Source organism: Oratosquilla oratoria, chromosome 10 (assembly GCF_046742065.1).
Source record: "Oratosquilla oratoria isolate Oo_2021 chromosome 10, ASM4674206v1, whole genome shotgun sequence".
Classification (NCBI taxonomy): Eukaryota; Metazoa; Arthropoda; class Malacostraca; order Stomatopoda; family Squillidae; genus Oratosquilla; species Oratosquilla oratoria.
In genome coordinates, this window is record NC_134786.1 from 49,923,234 (window position 1) to 49,938,233 (window position 15,000).

At 40.2% G+C, this 15,000-nt stretch overlaps 1 protein-coding gene across 8 annotated transcripts in view; it reads right to left on the bottom strand.

Annotated features, from left to right (window-relative positions):
* LOC143029202 (alpha-(1,3)-fucosyltransferase C-like) overlaps positions 1 to 15,000 on the bottom strand; it is an 85,415-nt gene that overhangs the window by 40,645 nt on the left and 29,770 nt on the right. The window lies entirely within an intron of this gene.

The window sequence follows — 15,000 nt, forward strand, 5'->3', positions numbered from 1 at the left end:
CCCAAGCTTCTCTTATAAACTTGTCTTGTTAACGTTCATACCTGATTACGGAACCTTTGCGACGGCCGGGTTTGGTTATTTGAGACTCTATTGTCATGAATGATTTGTTCCATAATATATATATGTATCCTATCCGAGAGTTAATACCTTGACGTGGTGGATAGGCTTGAGAACCGTAATGATTACAAAAGCTATGTCGATAGAGAGGAAAGCTCTGCAGGGTCACCCATATCGAACAGATTTTGTAAGAAAGATCAGACAAAGAACATCTCACACACACACAGTCGCAGGACCCACTGCTGACTGGCACGTTCCTGATGGCGAACAAGGAAATTCATCATAGATATATGGGGTACCGTCATGATGACGACGTGGACCATTGGGCTTCACCAAATATAATGAATAAGGTGACACCAGAGAAATATCTCACCAGAAACCAGTTGGCAAGGAGGTGAGATTACTGCCAATCCCCCTTCATAGCAAATATGAATAGCACCACCAAAACAAAACTGGGCGTTCCTGTTGGATCATCGTCTCTTAAAGGTCCAACCGCATTGCCTCGTGTGCTTACGGGTAGTGTGCCACCGAAGGTGATTAAGCACTGTCCAAGCAGATCTAAGTCTTAGACATTAGACAACATGAGGAAACTTACAACGTAAGAACTCTCTCAGAAGAACACAGACTGAAGAGTATGGAAGAAATAGACAATATCAAGTGGGACATCGTAGGACTGAGCGAAGTCCGAAGATCGGAGGAAAAACTAATACAATTACAAGATGGTCACCACCTATTCTACTATAGAGGTAAGGACAAAGAAAGATCTAGTGGAGTAGGATTCTTGGTAAACCGAGAGGTTGCTGATAACGTAGCCAAGTTCAGTAGCTTATTAAACAGGGTAGCTTGTATTGGGATTAGGTTGTGTAAAAGGTACACTCTAAAAATAGTTCAGGTTTATGCACCAACTTTACAGAGTTCAGACGATGAAATTGAGTTTTTCTATAATGATTTAAATCAGTTAATGGATCGAGAAAAAAGTAAGTACACGTTGGTAATAGGCGACTTTAATACTAAATTGGGGAAGAAGATGGGAGATGAGTCGTGCATTGGGAAGTTTGGAGTAGGTGAAAAAAGTGACAGAGGCGAGATGTTAGTTAATTTTGCGGAGAACTGCAATATAAGGATAATGAGCACTTGTTCCCAAAAGCGTGTTGGTCGCAAATGGACCTGGAGAAGTCCAAACGGAACAACAAAGAACGAAGTAGACTTCATATTAGGAGATGAGAGCAAAAGCGTTAGCAATGTTACGGTCATAAATGAAGTCAACATAGGTAGTGACCATAGAATGGTAGATTGCACAGCTAAATTCACAGCTAAATTCAATTTCAGAGCCGAGGGGAATAAACTAGTTTTAAGAAAGAAAATCAGCCATGCAAAGGTTAATGATAAGAAGAAATTTCAGTTAGAAATTAAAAATATATTCGAAGCTCTAAGATCCAACGATACCGTTGAAGATATGAGTTTAAATTTAGTGAATATCGTTAGGGAATCGGCAGAGAAAGTAGGAAGTACAAATAATATTAAAGAAAACAAATACTCTAAAGCTACAAATGACCTAATTAAAAGAAGAAGGACTATCCAGATTAAAAACAGGAAAAACGAAATAGAAAGAGTAGAACTAAACAAGCTTAGCAACAAAAGGCAAAGATCAGAGAAAAGAAAGAAAAACATGGATGAAATAGAGGAAACTATTCGAAAAGGTAAAATTATCAAAGGGACCGAGCGCAGACATTCTTCAGGAAGACAGCAAATGATATGTTTGAAAGACAGAAACGGAGAAATCATTAAATACAGAGACAGAATGGTAAAAATAGTAGAAGAATTCTACCAAGAGCTTTACTCGTCGAAGACCGTAGTTGAGTCATTGACTCCATCTGTAGACGTTAGTAGTGTACCAGAGATTACAAAGGAAAAATTTGAATTTGCTCTAAAAATATGAAACGAGGAAAAGCACCTGGGGAAGATGGTATATCGATAGATTTCTTGAAAGACGCAGGGAAAGAAGTTTATATTAAGTTGGCTCAGTTGTACACCCAGTGCTTATGTCAAGAAAGCGTTCCTGAACCGTGGTGCAATGCTATAGTAATTTTGCTTCATAAAAAAGGAGACCAGAAGAACCTTAGTAACTTTCGACCGATTACCTTACTATCAAATGTATATAAAGTATTCTCCAAGATCCATACAATTAGACTGAGTCAAGTTTTAGAAGGAAACTAACCGAGAGAACAGGCAGGCTTTAGTAGTGGATATTTGACTCTAGACCATTTGCAGGCGATGAATCAACTAATTGTAAAAACGACAGAATACAATATACCTCTCTGTTTAGCTTTTGTAGATTACGAGAAGGCCTTTGACTCGGTAGAACAAATAGCAATACTAAACTCGCTACGCAACCAGGGTACAAAAGAAACAGATCGTAAGAGTTTTAGAAAATATTTATGCGAAAGGTACCGCTATAATTCTACTACATAAAGATACAGACAAAATCAAGATCTAAAAATGAGTACGGCAAGGCAATACCATTTCACCCAAATTATTTACAGCTTGTTTGGAAGTGATTTTCAGAAGGTTGAGTTGGGAAGAGAAAGGTTTGAAGATTAATGGTGAATATTTGAACCACCTAAGATTTGCAGATGACAATAATTTTATTTCAGAAAAAGCATAAGACTTGCAAGATATACTGAGTGATCTGAACAAGGAAAGTCTCAAAGTAGTTTTAAAAATGGATAAGGGCAAAAAGAAAGTAATGTTCAACACGAAAGTTCAAAGTAAAGATGGTGACAGTCTTGAAGAAATTGAAGAGTATAATTATTTAGGCCAGATGGTGAAAGTGACAAAAGATCATGATAATGAAATAAAAATACATATTACAACTGGTTGGAAAATGGTAAATCTAATAAAATCATGAGAGGCTCTCTACTTACATGTTTGAAACGTAAAATTTACAATGAATGCATTCTACCAGCAATAACGGGTAAGAGACTTAGAAACTGACGAAGGCGATGGAAACAAAGCTAAGGACTGCACAAAGGAGAATGGAGAGATCAATGATAGGAATAATGCTGAGAGATCGAAAGAGAGCAAGTTGGGTGAGAGAACGAGCAGACTAGAATGAAAGACATTGTGTAGGCGGTAAAAGAGAGGAAGTGGAATTGGGCAGGTAAGTTAATACGAACGACTGATGAGCGATGGAGCAAGTGTGTTACTGAGTGGACGCCGCGAGATGGGATGCGTGGAAGAAGGAGACCAGACAGAAGGTGGAGAAATGAGACTGAGAAGCTTGTAGGAGTGGCATGGCGGGGGTTGGCGTGGTCGTGTGAATGATGGAATGCTATGAAGGATGCCTTTGTTCTGCAGTGGACTCAGAATGGCAGATTTGATTGATTTATTGACCTTCAAAGAAACTAGATCCTAAAACTGATACCAAAACTATTATACCAAAGATGTAAGATGCGTTAAACCGTAATTAATGTTGATACTGCTATTACTACTGCTATTGTTTCTATTGTTACTACAATTGTAATCTTTTTACTAATCATCATTCAGAGGATAAGCATGTCATCTTCGTTATCGAAGGACTACTATAAGCATATATATATATATATATATATATATTATATATATATATATATATATATATATATATATATATATATATAAATATATATGTATGTATATATATATATATATATATATATAAACATATATATATATGTATACACACACACACACACACACACACACACACACACACACACACACACACACACACACACACACACACACACACACACATATTATATATATATGGGGGAGGTGAGGAGTTTAATGGATATTTTCTATTGGTGTTTACACTGGTTTTGTGCCCATTGCTTGGCAGGTAAACGTTGTTACTGTTTTCAGAAAGGTAGATAAATTGTCTATATGAAACTACAGACCAATCAGTTTGACATCAGTTATAGATAAAATGCTTGAATCAATAATAATTAATAAACTCAGAGATCACATCGAGAGACATAATTTGATTCGTGACACACTGCATGGTTTCTTCAAGGGTAAGTCATGTGTGACTAATCATCTATCGTTTTACACTAACGTATGTAAGGCGTCATATAACAACGGTACTTACGACTTTATTTACCTTGACTTTAGCAAAGTGTTCGACAAGGTGCCACACCAGAGACTACTAAATAAAATCAAAGCCCATGGCATAGGAGGAAAAGTGTTAGAATGGGTTAGAGCTTGGATCAGTGACAAGAAAAAAAAAAAAGTGGGTCACCATAAATGGTGTAAAATTCAAATGGGTGAGTGTTTCTAGTGGAGGTCCCTAGGGCTCGGTTTTGCGTCCCTTATTGTTCATTATGTACATAAACGGCTTGGATAATGGGATTAATAGTGATGTTAGTAAGTTTGCGGACGACACTAAAATAGGACGCCTAATTAGGTCAGGAGACGACGCCGAGATTCTGCAGGATGATCTAAACAAATTGTTCACATGGTCGGTGAAATGGCAAATGGACTTCAGTATCTCAAAGTGAGCGTGTTAAACGTAGGGCTACACAACCCGAAAACATATATAGCTTAGATAACACGTTTTTAGAGAAAACTGAGTGCGAGAGAGACTTGGGAGTTCTAATGAGTCCTGACCTTAAATCTAGGAATAAAGCTAACAGAGCATTAGGTTTCATTGCTAGGACGGTTACGAATAGAAGTGAAGAGGTAATTATTAAACTCTATTTAACGTAAGTTAGACCCATCTTTGACTATGCGGTACAGTTTTAGTCTCCGTCTTATTGAATGGACATCAATTCACCGGAATCAGTACAGAGGAAAATGACCAAAATGATAAATGGGCTCAGAAATTTACCTTACGTAGAGAGGCTTAGACACCTTAACTTACACTCTCTGGAAAGACGCAGAGTGCGGGGTGATGTAATGGAGATGTTCAAGTGGATCAAAGGCTTTAACAATGGTGACGCAAACAAGGTCATATTAAGACAATAGGGCAGGGCTCACAGTTATGGATTTAAATTTAACAAATTTAGATTTAGAGAGGAAATAGGCAAGAATTGGTTTACTAATAGGGTTATTTTAAGAAACGTTTAGACAACTTTATGGATGGGGATGACAGGTGGTAATGAACATGGAACTGCCTAGTGTAGGCCTTATGGTCTCTTGTAGTTTCCTTCATTTTATGATCTTATGTTATATACATCAGGATGGCTGATTTGATATATATATATATATATATATATAAATATATATATATATATACATATATACATATATATATATATATGTATATATATATATGTATATGTATATATAGTCACGAAGAAACTACAGTCGGAATAAAAGGAAACTTAGAAGAAAGTATAACCTCTATATTTCGGTTAAAAGCTATAGACCTCTTCAGGAAAGTACAGGCCACATTAAAAACTCCTTAGATTTCATTTCCAAAATTAAGAATGTCAAAATACAGGATGCCAAGTTACTCAGTCTTGACATATCCTCTCTCTTTACTAACATCAATGTTGAGGATGTTCTTACGTTTTTAGAATCCAGACTGCAACCGTTTCAGAACAGTTTCCTATTCCAGTCAACAAAACCATTGCTTTAATTTGCCTTTGTGTTTCTTCCAATGTCTTTTTTTTTCTAGAATTCTTTAGACAGAAATTCGGTTGCAGCATGGATTCTAATTTGTCTCCTGTTTTGGCTAACTTGTACATGGAGTACTTTGATGATATGGTTCCGTTATGTTGATGACATTTTCTCAGCGTGGGATGATAGGTGGGGTGCGTTCGAGGTATTTCTGGACAAGTTGAACCAATTATCCCCTAACATTAAATTCAAAACAGAATGGGAAGAAGGCCAACAGATCCCTTTCTTAGACATTTTAATTAGAAGGATTGATGGAGATTTATTTTTCACAGTTTATAGGAAACCCACCCATTCAGGTAGTTATCTCCACTTTTTCAGCAACCATCCCGACAAAGTCAAGAAGAGTGTTGCCTCCGGCCTTTTTCTGAGAGCTTTTAGGATTTGTAGTCCTAGATTCTTGGACTGGGAGATTGACGTCATCAAAAGGCAACTTTTGAAGTTGATATAACCGTCCTGGCTCCTGGATCAAGCCCTCAGCAAGGCTAGAGCCAGCTACCATAAAACTTCAGTTCTCACCATACAACCCTCTTTCAAAGATGTTTTAAAAATCCTCTATTGTAACTCCATCAATCCTTATTTTAATTTAATTCCTAATAACCGTCTCACAGTTGCTTACCATTACCTTAATACTGTACACAAACAAATTGTTAATGTTCATCAAAGGTTAAGGGGAGCTGAGGCCCCAAGGCCTTCCTTGTAAAGATTGTGATTTAGTGTTCCTTGTCCAAACCAGCAGGGATCTTAACACCAGGTTAACAAAGCACAAAAGATCCATTAGATATGCCTTGGAAAATTCCGCTGTGTTCCAACATGTCAGTACCAAAAATCATAGTCTTGACTGGGACAAGGCCAAAATTTTAAGTCCAACTGCAGCTTCAGGAGAAAAATTGTTGAATCCGCCTTAATAGAATGTCCGAACTTGAACATCTTTAAAGTCAATACTCCCTGAACATAATCTCACGGCTAGCTGTGAGCCGTTTGGTAAAAAATCTTCACATTACTGAACACACTCCCCCACCACTCTTGACCCCGCTTCCCTTCTGACGTCACACCTCTACCCATATATCCCCTCCCTTCTGACTCCACCTTGCGCGACGGGTTGTCATGTTTTAGCTTTGCCTGTTCCCCCTCTATTCATATCTCAAGTGTATCATTGTCTCTATCATTTCTTGTAACCTGTACTTTCCTGAAGAGGGCTGTAGCTATTAGTCGAAATATAGAATTTATACCTTCTTCCAAGTCTCCTTTTATTCCGACTGTGGGTTCTTCGTGATTGTATTTTTACAAATGTGCTACTACATTTTGTCCAAGTGATATATATGTATATGTATATATATATATATATATATATATATATATATATACACATATATATACTGTATGTATCTATATCAATATATTAGTATATATATAAATATATATACATACATACATATATATATACATATATATATATATATATATATATATATATATATTATATATATATATATTTCAACAAAAACCCACTGTGTTGGATAAGAAGAAATGAAATAAATAGATTCCATATATTTTGATCACTAACTGTGATCCTCTTCAGATGTGAATTCTGGAATTCTGGAATTCAAGAAAAGACCACCTCGCTTGCGCGGGATCGGGTTTTGTGGGAGGGGAAGAACGTCTGTTAGAAAATGAAATGATAGTAGTGTATAAAAGAGGGCTATTGCCACCGGGCGAATCGCGAGCAATTAGGGGCTAGATTGTTGTCATGGCATAGGAGGACTTGACCAGGAGCTTGGAGGGAAGCGCCCGACGCCGGAGGTTAGGATTACCAACGGGGTTACCAACGGGGTTAGGATCACCAACGAAAGTTGAGAAAATGGTAGGAGGCGTAGTAGTAGAGAAAGGGGGAAAAACGGAAAAATCTTTAGTGGGAGGTAAACTGAAATGAGAAGATGTAGTATAAGAGAAAGTGAGAAAGGAAGCGAATTTTAGTCGAAGAAAAAGGAAGTGTATATGTTTGTGCGTGGGATGCGGCTATGTTCGTGAGAGGTGTGTGTGTGTAATTTACGGTTAGTGAGTAGATTTCACTTCCCGCGTTTAGAGGGCGTTCCTGATTAGCCCCAGGTAAGGCATGAGGATTCCTGTTTTACCCCAGGTCAGGTTTGAGTAACGATATTATTATTATTATTATTATCATTATTACTACCATTACCATTATTATTATTACATTATCACCAGTCAAGCTGGTGAAGGGGTGTGTTGCTTGTTGGTGCGGTTATACACGTTTTATCGTGTACACCGCACGTGGGACGGGCGCAGCTGACAGATAGTCTGTACGGTGTGGTCTAGGTGTAATATGTTGTATCAGATGTTTGTGTTTGGCGTGCAGTTTTTCTAGGTGTCTTGAGTGAAGTTTGTGTTTGTGTTGGTTGAGTGGACGGATGTTGGAAGTTTGGTGTAGAGACTCAGTGGTTCTGAAGTCGCTCCATCGCGAGCCCGTGATGAACTGGACAGCGGCATTCTGAACCTTCTGATGCTCGTAGTTATTGGTGGCACATGTCAGCTGGCTTAGTCCCGGGGACTGGCACAGAATCGGTCTGACGAGGGCTAGGTACAATCGACGTTTGGTTCTCAGTGTTGCAGTTTTGAAGCGTCTGAGCCTACCCAGCACAGCCCTAGCCTTCGCTCCCTGCTTGCGGAAGTGTGGGGTCCAGGTAAGGCCACTATCAAGTGTGCTACCCAGCACACGGGTATGGTCCTTCGCTGGGATGTTTGTGTTGTTTATTTTAAGAGGAGTGTTTGTGATTGTTCTGTTGGTTCGTTTGCAGCGGAAGTGTACAGCATTGCATTTCGACGCGTTGGTCTTAATGCGCCACTGTTGCTCCCACGCGTGTGCCCCGTCTAGGATGTTTTGCATTACGTGTAACGCTCCCTGCAGCGTTTTGTGTCTGCTTATGTGGTTAGTGTCGTCCGCATACGAGAGAGTTAGAGCCTGGTTGCGAGGATAAGCCGGCTCTGGCAGGTCATTCGTATATAGATTGTACAGAGTGGGGGCAAGGACTGACCCTTGCGGCACTCCAGCCTTCGGCACAAAAGGTTGGGACAGACAGCCCCGCCACTTTATTCTAATTGACCTGTCGTCCAGGTAGTTGCAGAGCAACCTTGTGAACGGCAGGGCAAAGTCGAAGTTGTGGTACAATTTGTACTTCAGGCCTTCGTGCCAGACAGCATCGAATGCCTTCTCCACATCCTTACAAACCAAAATGGCCTTACCAGGGCGACCGTCTGGCGGTCTTTGAACCCATTGAGTGATTATGGATATTACGTCTTCTGCACCGCGCCCCGGCCGAAAACCAAACTGGCAGTCCCTCAGCACATTCTCCGTCTCTAGGTACACGGTCAGGCGGCGGCTTAAGACGTGCTCGAACACCTTTCCAAAGTACTCCAGAAGGGAGATGGGCCGATATGAAAGGGGGGCGGAGGCGGGTTTCTGGGGTTTAGGAATGAGGATGGTATGGGAGGCCTTGAATAGTTGTGGGAAGTACCCAGAGGCTAGTGAGCTGTTATATAGTGTCGTCATGTGTGAGATTATGTTGTCTGGCATACGTTTGAGTATGTGTGCATCGATGCCTGAAGGGCCAGGGGATTTTAGTTTTAGTGCCGAGATAACCCCCTTTACCTCCTCCAAAACTATGGGGCAGATAAGGGGATCATCTTCATCTAACTGAGAGAGATCAACAGTCTCGTCGGGAATGAGGTCACTACAGCTGTTCATAAATGAGTTAACACTGTGCAAGGTGCTAAAGCAATGTGGTCCTTGCACAGGATGGGGCTTAAAGACCTCACTCCATGCTGACGCCAGAAGGTCAGCTTGGTGTTGGGGGGAGTGTGCAGAGTGGTTAAGATGGTTGATGACCTTGGGTGGTGGCACAGAGCACTCCTCCAGCTCACGTTTGAGGGTCCTCCAGAACTTGGAAGGGTCCTTCTCACAGGCGCCGGAGAGCGAGGCCATCAGTTGCTCCTCTTCTCGATGTGAATCGATGTAGAGGGACTTCCTCAGGCTACTCTGTAGCCAGTGCATGTCTCTTAGGATGGCTACACGGGCCTCTAGGGGTGCTTGTAATAGATCTGTAGATCTGTTTTGTAGTGCAATGCGTAGTCTGTTAGTGCGCATAGAAGCGGTGAACGTGGCAATCTTTCGGTGCTTTGTTCTAGGAATGTGCTTTTTTACAGCGTTTTTGACAAACTTTGTAAGTGAGCGCCATTCCTGCTCTATCGCCGCTTGTGGAGTGTTGTCCATGTTTGTGTTGGTGTATGTCGTGAGAGTGTTTTTGAAGCCTTCCCAGTCGGCCTGACTGTAACGTAACCGAGGCTCACTGGGGATAAGGATGGGTGAGGTGGAGATGCGAAGGATTAAGGGTATGTGGTCTGAGAGGGTGGGGGCACCGGGTGAGATAGTGGAGTTGAGGAAGAAAGCTCGGCTGTTGGAGAACACCAGGTCGGGCTTACCCTGCAATCCATGACCTATGAATGTGGGAAAGTCCGGACCTAGGAACTTCAGCCGGTGAAGTATAGTAAGAGAGTGTAGTTGCCGACTCACTGAGCTGCTGTTGTGCGTTCCAGGGCTCCAAGCAGCATGACTGCAGTTGAAATCGCCAATGAAGAAGGTTGGGATTTTGTATGACATCACCTTGGCAATGTCAACAAAGGGGAGGAAGGGGATACGGGGAGGGCGGTAGAGGGTACAGAGGAGGATGGGACCGCGAGTGGTGCTTAACTTGATCGCGAGCATCTGCTCATAATCAGTGGAATACAGAGTAGAGGAGCAAAGGCATGTCTTATAAACAGTAAAAGAAGGAACATGGATAGGACTCAGGTAGCGTCTAATGCTTTGCGGGGCAGGTCACCCGCCTTCACCAGAGATGGTAGTAATTTGTTGACTGCCCAGGTGGTAATGCAGTCAGGTGACCATTGTCCATGAGATATATTGAAATTTGGAAATTTGTTAATCAAGGATGATTCTATTATTTTCCTTTTAAAACTGCACTTTGAATTGAATATAATTTTTGCTTCATTCCAATCTATACAGTGGCCTTCCTTGTCTACGTGTTGGAAGACAGCGGAATTTTGGTGTGCATATTTGACTGAATTTCTGTGTTCTTGCATCCTGGTATGCAAATCTCTACCTGTTTGTCCCCAATATACATCATTACAATCCGAGCATGGAAGTTTATACACACCTTGATGTATTTCTTCTCTAGGTCTTTGGTGTACATTGACTACTTTCCTAGACAAATTATTGGGAAAACTAAAAACAATTTTAATGTCTTTCTGTGGTAAAAATTGCGAAATGTCATTTAAGGACCTATTATAAGGCAATTTGATACAGTTTTTTTCCCAACCGAAATTCTTACTGGAATGGGAAGTGGATCCAAAGTGACTAGTTTTGGCTTTGCTTAGGGCTCTATTTAAGAACCAATCAGGATACCCTATTCTTTTTAATTGATTCCTGATGGTTGTGATCTCCATTTCCAGATAGTGTGGACTACATATTCTAAGTGCTCTCAGGAAAAGACCTGAGGCAACACTATATTTAATTTTATCAGGATGGTGACTAAAAAAGTGTACATAACTCCCCGTATGTGTGGGTTTTCTGTACACTGTAAAGGACAAGTGATCCTGGTACCGTATTAATAGGATATCTAGAAATGGCAGTCTATTATCCACCTCCCATTCAACTTTAAATTTAATATTAGTGGTTAAGTTGTTTAGTTGTTCAAAGAAAGCATCGAAAGATCCCCACTCATCATCCCAAACCGTAAAGATGTCGTCCACGTACCTGTACCAAAACATACCTTGTGGCTTAATGTCCTGTAAAAGTACTGTCTCGAAATACTCCATATATAGGTTAGCTAACACTGGGGAGAGATTGGATCCCATTGAACAACCGAACTGTTGTTTATAATAATGATCTTTAAATGAGAAAGTATTTGTGTTAGCACGGAATTATAAACAACAGTTCGGGGGCAGCATTGTCATGGTGCAGCAAAAGGCGCGATCGGCGACGGGTTGGTGCAATCTTGGCCTGATATTCCAGGACTCGAGGAAGGACGTGAATCAGTGTAGTACTGGGCTGTGATAGTACACTGTTGAGGCATTACATCCACACACATTGGTCCTTGTGAATTGAAGAAGATGGTGAAAAGGCGCTTCCTGCTGCGAAATCCTTCCTTCAGAATCTGAGGTCGAGGTTCTTCATCACTCAACCACACCATGTTAGACTGCTTGTCTCTGGTGGTGAAGAAAGAAATCCAACACTCATCTCCGGTAGCTACATCTGAGAACCGTTTCGGACCATTTGGCTCGAATTCAGCCAGCCATAGACGACAAATCCGCACCCGTTCGCTCTTCTGCTCTTCCGTAAGCAAATGAGGTATCCATCGAGCACACTTCTTCCTCAGCCCTAAGTGTTCATGCACGATGTCATGTGCGCTCCCATAACTGACACCGAGCTCCAAGGATAAGAATCGAAGAGTAACAGTTGGATCTTCGTCAATGATGGCCCGCGCACGGACCGTCGTTGCTTCGTTCACGGATGTCCGAGGGCGGCCAGGACGATGATCATCTTCTAGCTGCAATTTTCCGGCTGCGAAAGCTCGAATCCAGCGGGAAACAGTTTCCAGTGATGGAGTAGACTCGGGAAAAACTTGCAACAATTCCTCTCTGATCTCCGTTGCTTTTTTCCCGAGTTTCCACCTTGTGAAGGTGTAGAATCTGCAGCCTTCTTTCGAAAAATCCATGTTTCCGGTTAGAGAGGCAAACCAACAATGACGCAATCGCACAGCACAACGATAAAATGTAAGCTAGACAAACAGCGACAAGCTCAAACATGTAACAACAGGCAACACTTGCTGCCCCTTGCTCCCCGCCCCCCCAACACTTATAGTCTCTCAGCTACGAGTCCGACTGTCATTACTTTCTGATCACCCCTGGTATCAACATGCTGTACTCATTTCTCGATATTAATCTTTTCTGTATTTTTACATCAAGGAAAGGATTATTTTCTTCTATTTCCATGGTGAACTTGGTGGAAGGGATCAAGGCATTAATTGAGGGGAGGCTCCACAATAAAATAGGCAAAATATTTTCAAAAAATGTATTTTTTTTTTACGTGATTTATGCACCTTAAAGTAATATGAAACTATTGCGGTAGAAATTTTTTGCCAAAGCAGACATATACGACGGTTTAAAGGGCACAATGGCGTATCCCTTTAACTAGCGTATGGGGATTTAACACTTCCGTAGTAGGAATAAACGTTTCATTTTTTCTTGCTTTGACGTCCATTCCTTCAAGTCGAGTGCCGTATACTGGTCTACAAGGCTGTTAGACGTACGATTGTATGATGAGTTGCTTATTGGCTTATTTATGAAGCAATCAGTTACCCTAATTGTGTGAATAAGTGAAGTGCTTTACTTTTTCCCTCCCAACATGTTCGTTCATATTCTCTCGCGCAAAGTTGTTACAAAGAAATTATATCAAAATGGATAGATTAAAAAACAAAAAGCTTACTGCAAAGCAGAAAATAAAGAAAATGATTGAGGTACGTAGAAAAAAGAAATTAGAAAAAATGGACATCGTGAGGCAACACGAACCGGAGGAGACCTCACTCCCCTCAACATCTGGTGAACTGATAAATCGTGACTACTTTTTCGACACTTTCTCGTAGTAAATTTAAACTTGAAAACATTCCTGTTGCTGATGTGCAACAGGGGAATGACAGAAATTATGTCATCATTGACAAAGACAACCTAATACAGTGGGTTCAAGAAATTGCTCGCTGTGAGTGTGGGAGGAAGATGCTTGTGAAAGAAGATAAGCAGATAGGGATGACAAGCTATTTTGAGGCGAAGTGTAATGTTTGTGGAACCAGAAAATCCCACCTCACAAAAAGAATATGAAAACTTACCTGAGAGAGGATGTAGTTGCGAAGATTCTACCCATTTACCAGAGAATTGCAACATCAGAACTATTAGAGAAGTGCAAGGGGGACACTCAAAACTCAAATGAATCTCTCCACAGTGTTATATGGAACGAACTTCCAAAAACTAAATTCTTCTCCTTACAAAGAATGATGTATGGTGTCTACAGGAGTGTCATCACATTTACCATGGGGCTATTGCACTTGCAACGGCAATGGAAGACTCTTCCTTGAAAGCTCGTCAACAGATAGACAGGAAGAGACTAAGAAGTTCAATAAGATCATCAGAGAAGAAGGAAGAGGAAAAGGAGAAGAAAATTAGAAAAATACAAGAGGAAGAAGAAAAGAGAGAAGCTGAAGGTAAAACATATGGCGCAGGAATAGCACCTGTGTAACCAGGTGTACGTGCACAAGGCACCTGTTTGGTAAGTAATTATTAATGTTGTTGTTGTTGTTTTTTGACTCATTCTATTCACTATGTGTTATACAATCATGTGTGTGAAAATAATACAAATTGTACGATAACTACCCAAGATACATGACATTGAAACTTTTAAATCCCTTTTTCTCAAAATGAGAAAAATACGCATTTAAAAATTCACCAAAAAAAGAGAAACATTTAGAACTTCTTGAAAATTCTCATAGTTATACAATTTGGGTGTGTGTACATCGTGTAGTTTTGCTTTTTTTTATAAAGTGCAAAGTTAAGCCACGGGAGCGTTTAATTGATGAAAAATACGGACGTCATCAAAAAGTAAAAATATACACATATTTGTAACAGTAATTTCTTGCGACGTATGGAAAATTTTAACAAAACTAAAACTACAGGGTGTTTATATGTTATTTAAGTATTACCATGCAAAAGCTGGGGTCTCTGGGACAAATATTACGATTCTCATTTACTTATGAAGTCTTAACATCGGTATGACGTCATAACATTATGACGTCATAACACAACAAGTTCTTATTTTGGCAAAACATCAGCGTCTAGACTTTAAACAAAACCTGAAAGTTTGAACAACAAATATTGAAAACTTTTTTTTTAATAAATATTTTAACTTTATTGTGGAGCCTCCCCTTAAATCTAGATAATAACAAAGTTGGTCATCATTGGCAGGCCAAATACATAAGATATCACCAGTGTATATAAACCATGTAACATTATGGGAGAGAATTATAGGTAATAATTTAGTTTAAAAAATCCATGTAAAGATTGCCAAGAACTGGAGAAAGTGGGTTGCCCATAGCCATACCAAAATTTTGCTGGAAATATTTCCCGTCAAACACAAATTTTTAATCAACAACACATAATCTAAACCAA